Source organism: Periplaneta americana, chromosome 6 (assembly GCF_040183065.1).
Source record: "Periplaneta americana isolate PAMFEO1 chromosome 6, P.americana_PAMFEO1_priV1, whole genome shotgun sequence".
Lineage (NCBI taxonomy): Eukaryota > Metazoa > Arthropoda > Insecta > Blattodea > Blattidae > Periplaneta > Periplaneta americana.
In genome coordinates, this window is record NC_091122.1 from 53722678 (window position 1) to 53737102 (window position 14425).

Below are 14425 nucleotides of genomic sequence, written 5' to 3' on the forward strand. Positions count from 1 at the left end.
CTATGCGGATGACGTGAATTTGTTAGGAAAAAATCCACAAACGATTAGAGAAAACACGGAAATTTTATTTGAAGCAAGTAAAGCGATCGGTTTGGAAGTAAATCCCGAAAAGACAAAGTATATGATTATATCTCGTGACCAGAATATTGTACGAAATGGAAATATAAAAATTGGAGATTTATCCTTCGAAGAGGTGGAAAAATTCAAATATCTTGGAGCAACAGTAACAAATATAAATGACACTCGGGAGGAAATTAAACGCAGAATGAATATGGGAAATGCGTGTTATTATTCAGTTGAGAAGCTCTTATCATCCAGTCTGCTGTCCAAAAATCTGAAAGTTAGAATTTATAAAACAGTTATATTACCGGTTCTTCTGTATGGTTGTGAAACTTGGACTCTCACTCTGAGAGAGGAACATAGGTTAAGGGTGTTTGAGAATAAGGTGCTTAGGAAAATATTTGGGGCTAAGCGGGATGAAGTTGCAGGAGAATGGAGAAAGTTACACAACACAGAACTGCACGCATTGTATTCTTCACCTGACATAATTAGGAACATTAAATCCAGACGTTTGAGATGGGCAGGGCATGTAGCACGTATGGGCGAATCCAGAAATGCATATAGAGTGTTAGTTGGGAGACCGGAGGGAAAAAGACCTTTAGGGAGGGCGAGACGTAGATGGGAGGATAATATTAAAATGGATTTGAGGGAGGTGGGGTATGATGATAGACACTGGATTAATCTTGCACAGGATAGGGACCGCTGGCGGGCTTATTTGAGGGCGGCAATGAACGTTCGGGTTCCTTAAAAGCCATTTGTAAGTAAGTAAAATTGTGAGTTAAGATACGTTGGTACATTCTGGCAACATGGCCTTCTGTTAGTAGGATATGTCAATTTTGTTCTGTAGTTTCTCACTCAAGTAACACACACTTGCAAACGAATATTTTCTCAACTTCACTCCTTGTTTCATATGAAAGAATTTCTACCACTTACAAGGAGAAGACACGCTCTGTATATCACCGAATGGAATAAGATGGTGTGAGATGAAAGTACAAGTCGTAGTGTTTAAAGTCATACCTGGTATGAGTGGCCAATGACCCCTCGTTTTGAAAATATTGGCTATTGTTTGCGACATACTTCCGTTAGGTGCCTAATAGGGAAGCACTAGACTGTGTAACAGCGTAGCTCATATGGTTGGATGCTGAGTTGTTATCCAGGCAACCTAAGTTCGAGTCTTAACTGGTCCTATTTTTTTTTCTTTTAATAATGATTAATATTGTGATCACAGTTATCTATTTACATATATCATATTTCTCAATGTATTAAACGCTTCATCATGTTCTGAACAAATTATAATTAACTAACATTGTATTGTAAAGGAGAAACAATGAAATATTACGTAGGAAGGTAAGATGTGTTACTGGCGTCTGTTCTATTTCTATAGAAGCTATTCCATTTCATTATTCATTATGATGTCATAAAAAACACAAAACATACATATTTCCTGCACTATGCACAGAAAATGAAAGAAGGTTGTCCACAGTCACACACATTTTTCCGCACTTCTGCTGCGAAAAAAATATATTCCTTCACATTCACAAACACTTCTCTTTCGTTTATCAATTTTGATGCATACCACGCATATTTAAACATGGCTTTGAATATAGGAACTGACAACTGAAAGTGAATTAAAATAATAATAATAATAATAATAATAATAATAATAATAATAATAACAATAATAACAATAATAATATCAAGCTTTAAAAAAATGAGCAGGCATTAGAATTCGAACTCAGGTTGCCTGGATGACAACTCAGCATCCAACCACATGAGCTACGCCCTTACACAGTCTAATGCTTCCCTATTAGGCACCTAACGGAAGTATGTCACAAACAATAGCCAATATTTTCAAAACGAGGGGTCATTGGCCACCCATACCTGGTGTGACTTTAAACAGTACTTCTTGTACTTTCATATCACAAAATCTTATTTAATTCGGTTATATACAGAGCGTGTCCTCTCCTCGTTAGTCTAAAAAAGAATCTTATTCAGACACTTGTAATGCTCCATTTTGATTATTGCGATTCCTTACTAACGTAAGTTCACTCTTACCTGAGAGATTACAACGTGTTCGTAATGTGTGCATACGATTCATCTGCAACATTCACTGTCTCTTCTATTTAGAATCATGCATACTTCTACTCCGAATTATCTGTTATCGCGCTTTCAATTTCTTACAACTCTTCGAAACCGGCATCAAGCACTTTTTTCTATCCCTCATCATAGAACGTCTTTATACTCATCCTCCTACACTGTAGAAATACCTCATATGTGGAATTCGTTATCTAATGACGTCAGGGACTGCCGGACTTTATCACAGTTCAAATTTGAATTGGAAAATTTTGTCTTATTTCATGCTTTTTAGGTATTGCTAGAAGTATTGATTTGTGTGTGTGTGTTTTTTTTTTATATTTTTTACTCTAGATTAAAATTGCAAGTTTCTTGTTTATGTTAGTTAATTAGTTAGGATACAATTAATTATGATACTTAATCATTCATTTAAAGTTTGTGTGACTGCAACTTGCGTATATTTTTGTGTGGCGTTACTTTGTTTATAGTGTATATGTTTCCTTTTTATTTCTATCATTGTATTTGTATTTCTGGTGGTGTGGAAGAGAACGCCTGATGACCTTAACTACACCAGAATAAATAAATAAATAGGTAAATAAATAAATAAATAAATAAATAAATTTCTCTCAGGAAATGTAAAGATACAACAGTCTCCTATACAATTACAAGCATAAAATAAAAATGTAGACCTTAATTTTTTCAGTTTTATTTCACCATAGTGTCCTCTTGAGTTTTTAAGAAAAGGTTATGTCCTTGGTTTGTCTCTGGGTAAAGTGTAGCTGATTTATGCTCTTTGAATTATGGGTAGATGATTTTTAACAGCGTTCTCTGTTGGCAACCCTTCTCTAAGCGAAGATGCGGAGTTAAATGTCTAGTTCTGTCTTGGGCCGAGGAGTGCGCCCCGGGGCGAGTCCCATTAGGACGTGAGAGCCGGCTAATGATAATGATACGACTCTGCTGTGACGTCTGCATTGTTCCGTTTCGTGCGGGTGGAATGCTTCATGTGTTTCATTCCCTGTGTCTCCAAGTCGTAATGTTCATCTCGACAAAGGATTTATGCATTACAAGAATATTTCACATGAGAATGTGCATGTCAGCGTTATAGAATTCTAGCTTCATTGCATTCCGATGCATATCTCTGTTATCACATATTCTGATCCTACTCTAATGCAGTAACGGGAGTTGCAATACAGCGTAGAATTTATGGATACGTGCTCAGTTTTAAAGAAAGCCGACAGTTTCATATTTTCACGACAAAACTGCAGAATTTTTAAATGTTTCTACCCTTTTTTTTATTACCTGCTTACAAAATTGTTTAATACCTGGTATTAAATTACTCAGGGTTGCCATGTTTTGGCGCTTTACATAATGAAGACTCATTTTGAATGACTTTGATGCTCTCTGCAAAAATTAAATCCGTTTTCGTCAAACACCCACAGTTTTTATGTAATTCCTTAAGTGCGCTATATTTAAATATACTTAAATTTCGCGCGTAATCTTATACTGCAATTGATATAATCCTTCATCATATATACCCAGATTGCTCGGCCTTATAGGCTTTGACGGTAGCAACTTTTGTCAGGTTTACTATCCTACCACTTAGTTATTATTAGAGGGCGGATGTTGATGACCTAAAAATCTACTTAAAATGATCATTAAAATGCCCTTAAACTAATGGAAAAATGACATGAAATTAAAAGAAAATTACCATTAATTATTAGTCAAAGTACTCGCACCACAACTTCTTATAAATTAGTCACTTTGTTTCAATGACTGCCCTGCAAATCTCGGAGAGAGGAGACAACTTCCTGGAATTTTATTAAGATAAAAGAAAAGAACATGCAACAAAACGAAAGTTTTAAGGGAAAACTATAGATTTTAATGAGGGTTTACAATGTGTTTCAATCAGGGGTGGTCCATGTCAGTTCCTTCATTCTCCGTCTTCTCCTCCTTCCACTCTTCACTTTTGTTACCAGATCTACCAGATGGGGGAATGAGAATGACAAAAACAAATTGTGGGCGTAGCGTGCATTCTTGCAATCTTTGTGTTAAAAATACTGTCTCCTACAGTATACATCCATACTGAACCATAATGGGTGACACAACGTCCTGTCCAGGACACGGTCAAAATTTCCCCCCTTCCAAACATTAATTCTAAAGACACCCTTGTACCGACAAAAGAACAGTAGTGGTCAAAGCCCCTACTTAAAGTAAGCTGTTGCCAAGCATTTTATATTACTTCCGTTGTGTGAAGTGAAGCCTTCAGTGGAATGAGGGATGGACTTTAGAGTTTGTTCCAAACGATAAGACTCAAACTTCACTTTTGTTCACGTATTCAGTAGGGAATTACTCCTGACCTATTTGCTTAGAAAATGATTTAACAGACCTGTCGGTAAAGAAGAAAGTAAAATGCATTCCATGTGATCTAAAGGTTCTTCAGAGTGTTAAAAATGACCAAAAATTGCCGGAAAAAATGACCTAATAAGTCTAAATCGTAAAAAATAAAAAAAAAAAATGCAATATAAGAAATTATTTGTTTACGTTGATATCAACATAGAAAGGATTTCTATATTAATAAGCATCGTGTTAATGTGAAAAGTAAGAAGATGACTTTTAATCAACATCCGCCCCCTAGTTATTACATAAGGAGTCACGTCATAACTCCCATTTGAATTGCATTAGCGACTGTACTGCCATCTCGTGTTCGTTTACGGCGGACGGATGGCGATCCTGGCGGTTGTTCTCTTCAAAGTGCTACCGATTTTAACATAGGGATGAGCAATCTGTTATATATTATATGATCTGGGCTATTAGCTAGTTAAACATGGGGCTGATGTGTGCATATCATTTTTGACTGGGGAAAACATTAATATGGTATGTGGTTCGTGATTATTCGACTTTGTGTTGTTTCCACTTTATTTTTTTACAATGTATTCTCATAGGAGTCAAATCACACACATGCAAATAAGGGCGAATATGGTCTCTGCTTCTCTGAGAAAATAGTTTCATGTATCTAGTTTTCAGATAAATGTATTTTTAAATATTGATCCGTTTTGAATTGCTCGTGTACAGTTTTCATGTGATTTTGTATATATGTAAAAAGTATGTATTGTGTACATGGTGGCCATTTGAGAAGGAATTAGTTCATCTACAGATCATGTCTAAGTTATATCTATGTGTAAAGTGTTAGTCGTCATGGGTATTTTTTGGAATTTGAACGCCATTATAAAGAAATAAATTCTGCTTCAGTGGCTTTTACGAATGTTACAATAACAAAAACTTTCTGTGGGCACTGTAATTGATACAGACAGCGTTGTTCAGCAGATTATGCTTTGGCATGAATTCGATACGTGCGGTGACCTTTCCATTCATACGCTGCGGTATAAGGCCCAATCAGCTAATCGGGTTACACTGGAACAACTGATGGTTGTGTGTTCCTTTGATGTGTTAGCTCACAGAGAGTTTGCACAGGTACACCATCACAGAGGCTGTGATCGGCAGCTTTCGTTTGGAATCAAAAGCTCGTCGACTGCATCCGAGTTTGATAATACGACGTTTATATTCCGGTATTGTAGCAGGGGCTGAAAATAGATTCCGTAATGGTCATGAGGGTAGATTTCATTTAAGTAGGGCGAAACACTCCCCCGCCAACCCTAACTAAAAAAAAAAAAAAGAAAGATTCCCGTATGACCATTTCATTCAGTGCTTGTGTTGAGCCACAAGGGTGCTAGAGGAAAGAAGGTTAAATAAAAGAAGGGGATTGTTATCGAAAAGCCGAGGGGTGAGGTTGGAGTTAGTTTGGCATACTTTATAGTGAGGGCTCTACAAGGGTCGGGCATTGAGGATATGTTACTTCAGTGGTCCACGATCCCAGAAAGAATCAGATATACTGCAACCCTGCCATATGCATTTTGTGGTAAATTTGTAGCCCTTGTATTCTGTTGCATAATAATTCGCATGCAGTGTAATTTTGACGATGTTTGCATTTTCATTTTTGTAACGTCAACATTGCAATCTACAGTCTTACCCCCTTTTTTTCAATCCGTTGTTTTACGACGCTTTATCAACTGCTAAGTTTATCTAGCGCCTAAATGAAATGAAAGTGATAATGCCAGCGAATTGAGACCGGGGTCCAACGCCGAAAGTTACCCAGTATTTGATCTTAATGAGTGGAAGGAAAACCCAGAAAAATCTCAATCAGGTACTGTTGTCTTTAGATAGCTTGGCCGGTCATAACATGCATTCATTTAGTGTTCTGCCCAAGGGCAGGTCTTTCACTGCAAACCCAGCTTTCTCCCATCTTTCCTATTTTCTGCCTTCCTCATTGTTTCTTCATGTGATTCATATATCTTAATGTCGTGTATTATCTGATATCTTCTTCTACTCCGAACTCTTCTTCCGTTCACCATTCCTTCCAGTGCATCCTTCAGTAGGCCAGTGACCCATCTGATCAGTTTCAGTATTCATTCTTTCTTTACCCACTCTTTCCAACACAGCTTCATTTCTTATTCTGTCTATCCACTTCACACGTTCCATTCTTCTCCATATCCACATTTCAAATGTTTCTATTAGCTTCTTTTCACTTCGTCGTAATGTCCACGTTTCTTCCCCAAGCAATGCCACACTCCATACAAAGGATTTCAGTAGTCTCTTCCTTAGTTGTCATAACATTATGCGCAGAAAATCATGTAAGTTCATTAGATACTGACAAAGAAAAAGAAAAGGGTGTAAGGGTTAGTCTCTGTGCAACTTCTGTGGTGTTCACTTCTATGCCTCTTGCAAGTGCGTAGTATACTAACCATTGCAAAAACATTAGTACTGTAATGTAGTGGTTTCCAAAGTGGGGATCGCGACCCCCTGAGGTGTCGTGTAACAAGCTGAGAAGGGAGTCGTTAGATGATTTACAAAATAAAACAAAAACGCCTTTTTAACATATTTTTTTTCCTTTAAAAACATAAACAACGTTGAACATAAAAGTAAAACAATATCTTTCAGAAGTTATAAAGTATGAAATAATGAGTGTGATAAATGTGCCTGTTTTCCAGAACGTAGACTTTCAAATCTGGACTAAGTATTCGGTACACTCACTGTGATATCGTTTTAAAGTTCGAGATTTCTTGCTTCTGTTTTGATAGTAATTCTAGACGAGAAACTTAATTTGCATGAATACGAGGTTGCAAATCTTATAAAAAATTTAAGAGCTCCTTTTGCAAACTCGAGGTATTCTTTTGGGCCAAACTGGTCAACGCTCTACGAGAAAAAGGGTTTGATTTGAATTTACAGGAGGGGGCACTATGGTCCAGCACTGCGACCTGTTACGGTCTATTGCGCTAACCTTCAAGCTAGGTACATTCCCAAACCCACACAGGCTGACTACACTAAGGTTCGCTACGTACCCAGGTGTCGAGCAGGCAATACCCCTTCGTTCCTAGGCCAGCCCCCTCCGTGCGTTGCAGCCGGCGATCAGGAAATGCTATGGAATGATGACGGAATGGTAACAGAGTAAGTAAATGCCTAATATGGCGAAAAACGGAAGAACCTCGAGAAAAACTCCAACTGCGACCTTGTCCGCCACAAGTGTCACTATGGATTTTTCAATAAAAAATCCCAGACCTGACCGGGACTCGAAACCGGGCCGCCTGCGTGACAGGTCAGAGGTTTGACCACTCAATCACCGGAAAAAGGGTTAGTTCGTTTCAACATTACATCAGCAGGTACAGGTACAGTGACTTTTTCCTTAATATTTTTTTTAGAATTTCAACCAGTTGAACGCAATGGATTCAGTATCCATGTGTCATAATTATCATTGGTTTTGAGTAAAATTATATTTGTTTACGATTTTACAGGGATTTGTATTTGTAGAATGAAGCCAAGAACCGGTACGGTAGTGGGGGTTCACAAATTGAAGCCTTGCTCAAAAATGGGTCGCGTTTTCAAAAAGTTTAGTAACCACTGCTGTAATGGAACGAAGTTTATTTTATTGTCAATAAAAGAGTGAAAACAGAAGACTACATTGTGTTAAGTGTTTGGGTAGCAGTGAGTGAAAAAACTGTTTTTTCCTATGGAATGCAGGTACGTGACCAGTGCTTTCCAAATGAGCTATAACTTACGTCAGTATGCACGCAGTTCTACTCCTTCCCCCTCCTACCTCATGAATATGCTGTGATACTGACTCCTCCACGTGACCCCTACTCAAATATTCGCGCATAACCCCGGCAAAGCTATCTAAACATAATAGTAACTTCTCCCAACCAGTATTTAAAAACCCGGTCCCACTCGTTTCACAATCACACATGCTAAATTTTATTGTTTTCCTAGTTTTTTTTTTATGATTTGGTGAACTGATGAAGGGAAAAACTGGACCCAGAAATTTGACGCTTTAGTCAGGCATTCGGATGTCGGCGTGTTAATAGCGATACCACAGTCTACTATATACAGTCGCGAAGCTCAATATGTAGTAAAAATGCAAACATGGGTAGTTGCCCACCACTAGGATCGCTACTATCGCCTCATCATCGCAGATCTCTCTCCTAGCAGACGACAAAATATGTTACACTTTCGTTGTCGTGTTCTCTTGGAAAAATTAACACCTTCCTTCCATTATTGAAATATTAAATGCATAAAGTTAATTTATTATTTTAATGAAGTATATTAAATTCCACCATAAACTCGAAGATACCTGCAAGAAATAAGTTAATATAATTTTTGTTTGTGCAAAACGAACTGAAATTTACTATAATAGCTTCACTCATTCAAGATTATAACGATAATTAACTATGAAACCAATAAATATTAATTTGCATTTCCCTTTACAACAATAATAATGGAAATATGAATTAATGGAGTAACTTACGTGTACCGGTACTTGTAGTGTAGGCGTACGTAGTTAACAAAGTGGGATGAGGTTAAGCAATAATAATTACACCAGGATTGGAAATAAAACGTGATCAATAAATTTTATTGTAACAGACTTTTTCTACGTCTCTAGTAAAGCAACAAATAAAAATAACAACAAAATTAACAGCTATAATTAAAAACATATCCTTTGAAAAAAAAAAGTAGGCCTAAGCAATAATAATCCCACCAGAATCGAAAATAAAACGTGATCAATAAATTTCATTAAAACAAACTTAATTTTTTTCTACGTCTTTAGTAAAATAACACATAAAAAATAACAAAATTAATAACTACAATTAAAAATATATCCTCTGAAAAAAAAAGTAGGCCTAACCTTTATTTCTCTGGAAATTTAGCAGCCTAAGTGACAGAACTTTAACCGGCATCTAATGTCCTATCGGTTAGACTGAAACATTTCATTGTGAAATTTAAGGATATGATGTATTCTAACAGTCACAAAGAACTTCAAAATTAATAGTTTTGTTTCTTCACAGCATTCTTGTGGAAACCCAGGAACCTTTCTGAATCTTTCGGAAATCGGAAAAAGGATAACTCTGGCCTCTTTCTCTTACTGTTGCTACAATTTATATCACTACAAACGTCTCCTCCTTGTCCTATATTATTAGTATTCCAATTATTATATTTCAGCCATTAAGATTTTCATTACAACCAATAACGAACATTTCACAAGCATCAATGTGAAATACGCAACGAGCTAGCACTCGATAGAAATACGACACAGTCCAAAGTCGACCATGGACAGTCTATTGTTTCTAGTTGCTAACCGCTTGGACCGCTTTATCACGAGATTTGCAAAAAAACACCTCAAGCTTCGCGACTGTATATAGTAGACTGTGGCGATATTATGAAAGTTAACTGAAATGAAATGTTCAAGGGAAGGATGTCCATTTCAACGTAACGGTCAATTGGATAAAGTGTCAGGAAGTGTCAACATCTTATGTCACTTGCTGAGTAACTACAAAGAGTTACGTCACACTATTGTCGTCATTTCCTTAGCAAAGGTCAGACTCTTGTATTGATATGATGTTTGCTAGAAGCTAGAGGGATGGGCTTGAAGCTGGTCCACAATGAACCGGGAACGAAAACGGGAAGCGAAGAACGTGAACGTGAAGATCTTTGGTTCATAATAAACCGAGAACGAAAATTGCTATGCATATCAATATGTATGTCAATAATACGATATGTAAAGTCGATATTACTCATTCTGATGTTATTTGTGTGTACTTGACCAATGGCATTCTCTCATGAGTGCAAGCCAGCCAACATAAACACAGGTAAACCAATTTCGAAATTTAAGGCACGGAATATTTAAGAATTCAATTCACCTGGAAATCTTGTCGCATATACAGGATGTTTCCGAGGTGGTGTTACAAACTTTTATGGATGATGGCGAAGGGCACATGTATCAATTTGAGATAAGAAACCCTGGTCCGGAAATGACCGAGTCGAACGTTACAAGCAAAAATAGTTGTGTGGAAATGAAATAATTTTATTCATCTGTACACCTTATTTATGTGTATTTATCTGTACATCTTACACATGCTGTATTCATCTGACGTTGTTTACGTTGTCTACTTACAGTATTCCATTCAGTGCGCTGTTTGAGGGTTGGGGACAGAACACTACACTAAAGCAATGCAGATAGCGTAATGTGTAACGGACATGGTCGGCCCTGATATGCACGTCTGTAGACAGCAGTGTATGTGTACAAGTTGCAGTGTCCAGTCGATCAGTCCTAGTGAAATGGAGGAGTACACGAGAGCGGCATATGCAGACCTGATTTTCGAATACGGATGAGCCAATGGGAACAGTAGACAAGCTCAGATTGTATCGGGACAAGTACCCACGTAGGAGACATCCGGCCCATACCGTCTTTCCACGACTGTTCCAAAGGTTAAGGGAAGGAGGGCACGTGGTGCCAAATTACAATTCCATTTCCACACAACTATTTTTGCTTATAACTTTCGACTCGGTCATTTCCGGACCAGGGTTCCTTATCTCAAATTGATACATGTGCCCGTCGCCATCATCCCTGAAAGTTTATAACACCACCTCGGAAACACCCTGTACATTTAGCATATATGGAAAGTGATTCTACTGAATTTCTGTGTTAGTTACAACTAATGGATGCCCAAGAAATTATGTTACGGCCTCCTTGCTACAAGAGATACGAAGACCAAATAGCTTTTAATGACAACAGAATGAATCTAGTAGGCTGTGATCGGATTTAACAATATTTTTGTTCTCGTTGTTTCCGTTCCCGGTTTATTGTGGACCGGCCTTTACTTTCTTGCTTGGATTATATTTCTAGTTTCTCTTATCATAGATCCATACTAATGACTCTCTAATTAATCAGTCCACGTGAAACACAGTAATTCCGTTGTAAATACTGTACTTGTCAGTTATATGGTATTGTAAATTTATTTCAACTCAACAATGTAACTTTTATTTAAAGCAACAATAACTATTCACTCTCTACAATTTAACTTCACTCCCGTCAACAATGGGATTTGCTCTCCGCACAGCAACACAGCGTTCGATATTGCACTCCACTGATGACAATGACAATTTACTTGGACTATTACGAATAACGATGAACTTTTAATCTTAACTAATATTTACAAAGCACTATTTATAAATCAGAACTGTCAGTTCTCAGTTCACAGTTCTTCGAGCTCAGTCACTAGAGTTCACAGTATCTCGAACCACAGACCTTCAGAGACAGTCCACTGTACTCGAACTCAGGTCCCTCCAACTGCGGTCCACTGCAGTCGAACTCAGGTCCCTCCAACTGCGGTCCACTGCACTCGAACTCAGGCCTTCGGATGCTGACACAGTTGCGGACGCACACTCAAGTCGAACTCCGGTACACAAGACTGGCTTGCTTGCTCTGGCTTACTTACTGAATGGCTGAATAAACTGAAACTGCTCTAGTTCGCTCGCGTTTCTTCTTTTATAGCTAAACCATAGTTACGAGAAATTTCTACGAGTGTCCTCTCGAATTATCTGGATATCTCCACTTCGACGGACTCCTCTAGAAGATTCGGGAGGGTCCGTCCCCCCTTCACTCCGCAAGTAGCAGCTGCGCGCGCAATCTCCCCTCGTCGCGTTGACGTAATACACCCCCTCTGCCCTTCAGCATGCAGATGCTCCCCGTACCATCGTTTCGTCTGCCGCGCGCCCTGTTGCACGCGTGTTCGAACCCCAGTGCTCTGTGGAGCCCGTGTCGACTCGCGCGCGACCTGCTCTCTTGCGGGAAGCGTGTTCGAGTCTCGAGGTGGCTGTCACAGTATACATTCAACAAACAAATAAACGAAAATAATCATTAATAATACAACAAGTGAATTGCATTGAATTTTTACCACTATTCATCATATTTACAATCCATATAAATAAGAACCAATCCTTTAAAAAATTGAAATATCACAAAAACACCCGAGCAAGAGCATATGTTTCCCGCAGTGACAGGGAACCTGTGAATCGTATCCCTCTTTTTTAATTGCTCTATATAAGAATTTTTAAAATAAGAGAGTTAATATTTTTGTGTACGGTACCATATTTTTTACAACTGCAATTAATATGTATTAATGCAATTATTTAAAATTTACTTATTATGCATTTTTTCCCCACATAAGATCATGATAATTATATTTACACTATATTAACGAGCAATTGTCTACTGCTATGGATAAAGATTAGCATGTCTGACTGTGAAACAAGCGGGCCCGGGTTCAGATCCTGGTTGAGACAAGTTATCTGGTTAATTTTTTCCGAGTTTTTTCATCAACCGTTCGAAACAGAATTGCTGGGTAAGTTTGTACCTTCAGCGTTGGACCTCGGACTCATTTCGTCATTTATTGAAATGGAACTATTATTACCATAGTCTAGGTTAAGTTCGCTATGCAGCCTGCTGTATGCGCACAAGAGCGCGACCGTTCGGTGACAATTAACATTTAAAGAACAGAATGGTAAGCACAATAAGCCTCAGGCTGAGGTGCAAGCCTTCGGGAGTACTCCTTCGTCAAAAATATATACAGAGTGAACAGTAAGTCATATCAATATTTTCAGGAGATTATTCTTTGAGATATTTCAACCATAAAAGTTTAATGCAATTTTACTCGTTTTTGCTTGCTTTTCGAGTTAAAAATTGTTTCATATGAGACATTTCATTGCGTGTTTAGAGAAAACCATTGATTTAATTCTCAACATGCTCAATCAATTTAAGAGAATAGTGTATTATGATAATGAATGATTGAAATAATTTTAGTTTTGTCCTTTAAATGTGTAGACATTTGACTGGAAAAATGTAACATTTTAAAATTCCTTTTCATAACGAAAAGTTACATTTGTTCAGATAAAATTTCTGCACATTTAAAGGACAGAACTAAAATTATTTCAAACATTCGTTATCATAATACATTGCTCTCTTAAATTGACCGAGCACAATGGAAATCAATTAAATAGCTTTCCCAAAATACGCTATCAGATCTTTCATATAAAATAATTTTTTCTCAAAAAGGAAGCAAAAACGAGCAAAAAATGTATAAAACGTTTTTGTTCGAAATATCTGAAAGACTAGCTTCTTGAAATTAACGCCATTACTTACGGTTCACCCATATATTAGAGAGTTATAGCGAACTAACCCTAGTGAGGACCAGATAATTGCACAGATATTGCTCAAAACGGGTATTCTAATTCAGTGTTCCTCAACCTTTTTCTACTTACGGCACACCCTAGACGGGCCAAAATGTTAATCCCCTCAAAAACATATGATGCGACTCTCTTCATATAATTAGGCTACGTAATGTAATCAAATTTATTATTATTATTATTATTATTATTATTATTATTATTATTATTATTAAAGAGAAATAGACTCTTGCATTTATGAACTTTAATTCCCCCTGAAAAATAAACCTTCCTATTACAAATATTAAAGTAAATAACTTTCCTCATATCTTCAATGTGTTACTTGGGACTGCTTAGCTGCACACAGGTGGCTGACCCGTGGCTGAATCGTTGACAGTGCAAGCCTCATTTATCGATGGACTTGAATCTCTTCCTCTTTGATGTTTTAATTTAAGTTAAAGTCGAGAAGCCCAGTTCACACATATATGTAGTTTAAAGTGGCAATAACATATTACTGCCATCTCGGAGATAGCCGGATAGTCCTAGTCACTCCTTATTGACAGCCGAAATATTTCAAAAGGCACTACGAGAAGATTTAACTTTAATGTTCTGTCTGCTTTTAAATCTGCCAGTTCCTCTTGTATAAGTATATTATTCGGAAGATGTTTTGAATCCACAGTAAATGGGTCACGAACTCAGTCGAAATCTTGAACACATTATCCACAATAATTCTAGAACGTCTGTT

General features: G+C 37.4%; 1 protein-coding gene across 6 annotated transcripts in view; it reads left to right on the forward strand.

Moving 5' to 3' along the window:
- The window catches only part of trio (trio Rho guanine nucleotide exchange factor), a 2234512-nt gene that overhangs the window by 925885 nt on the left and 1294202 nt on the right, over window positions 1-14425 (forward strand). The gene's annotated exons all lie outside the window — the stretch shown is intronic.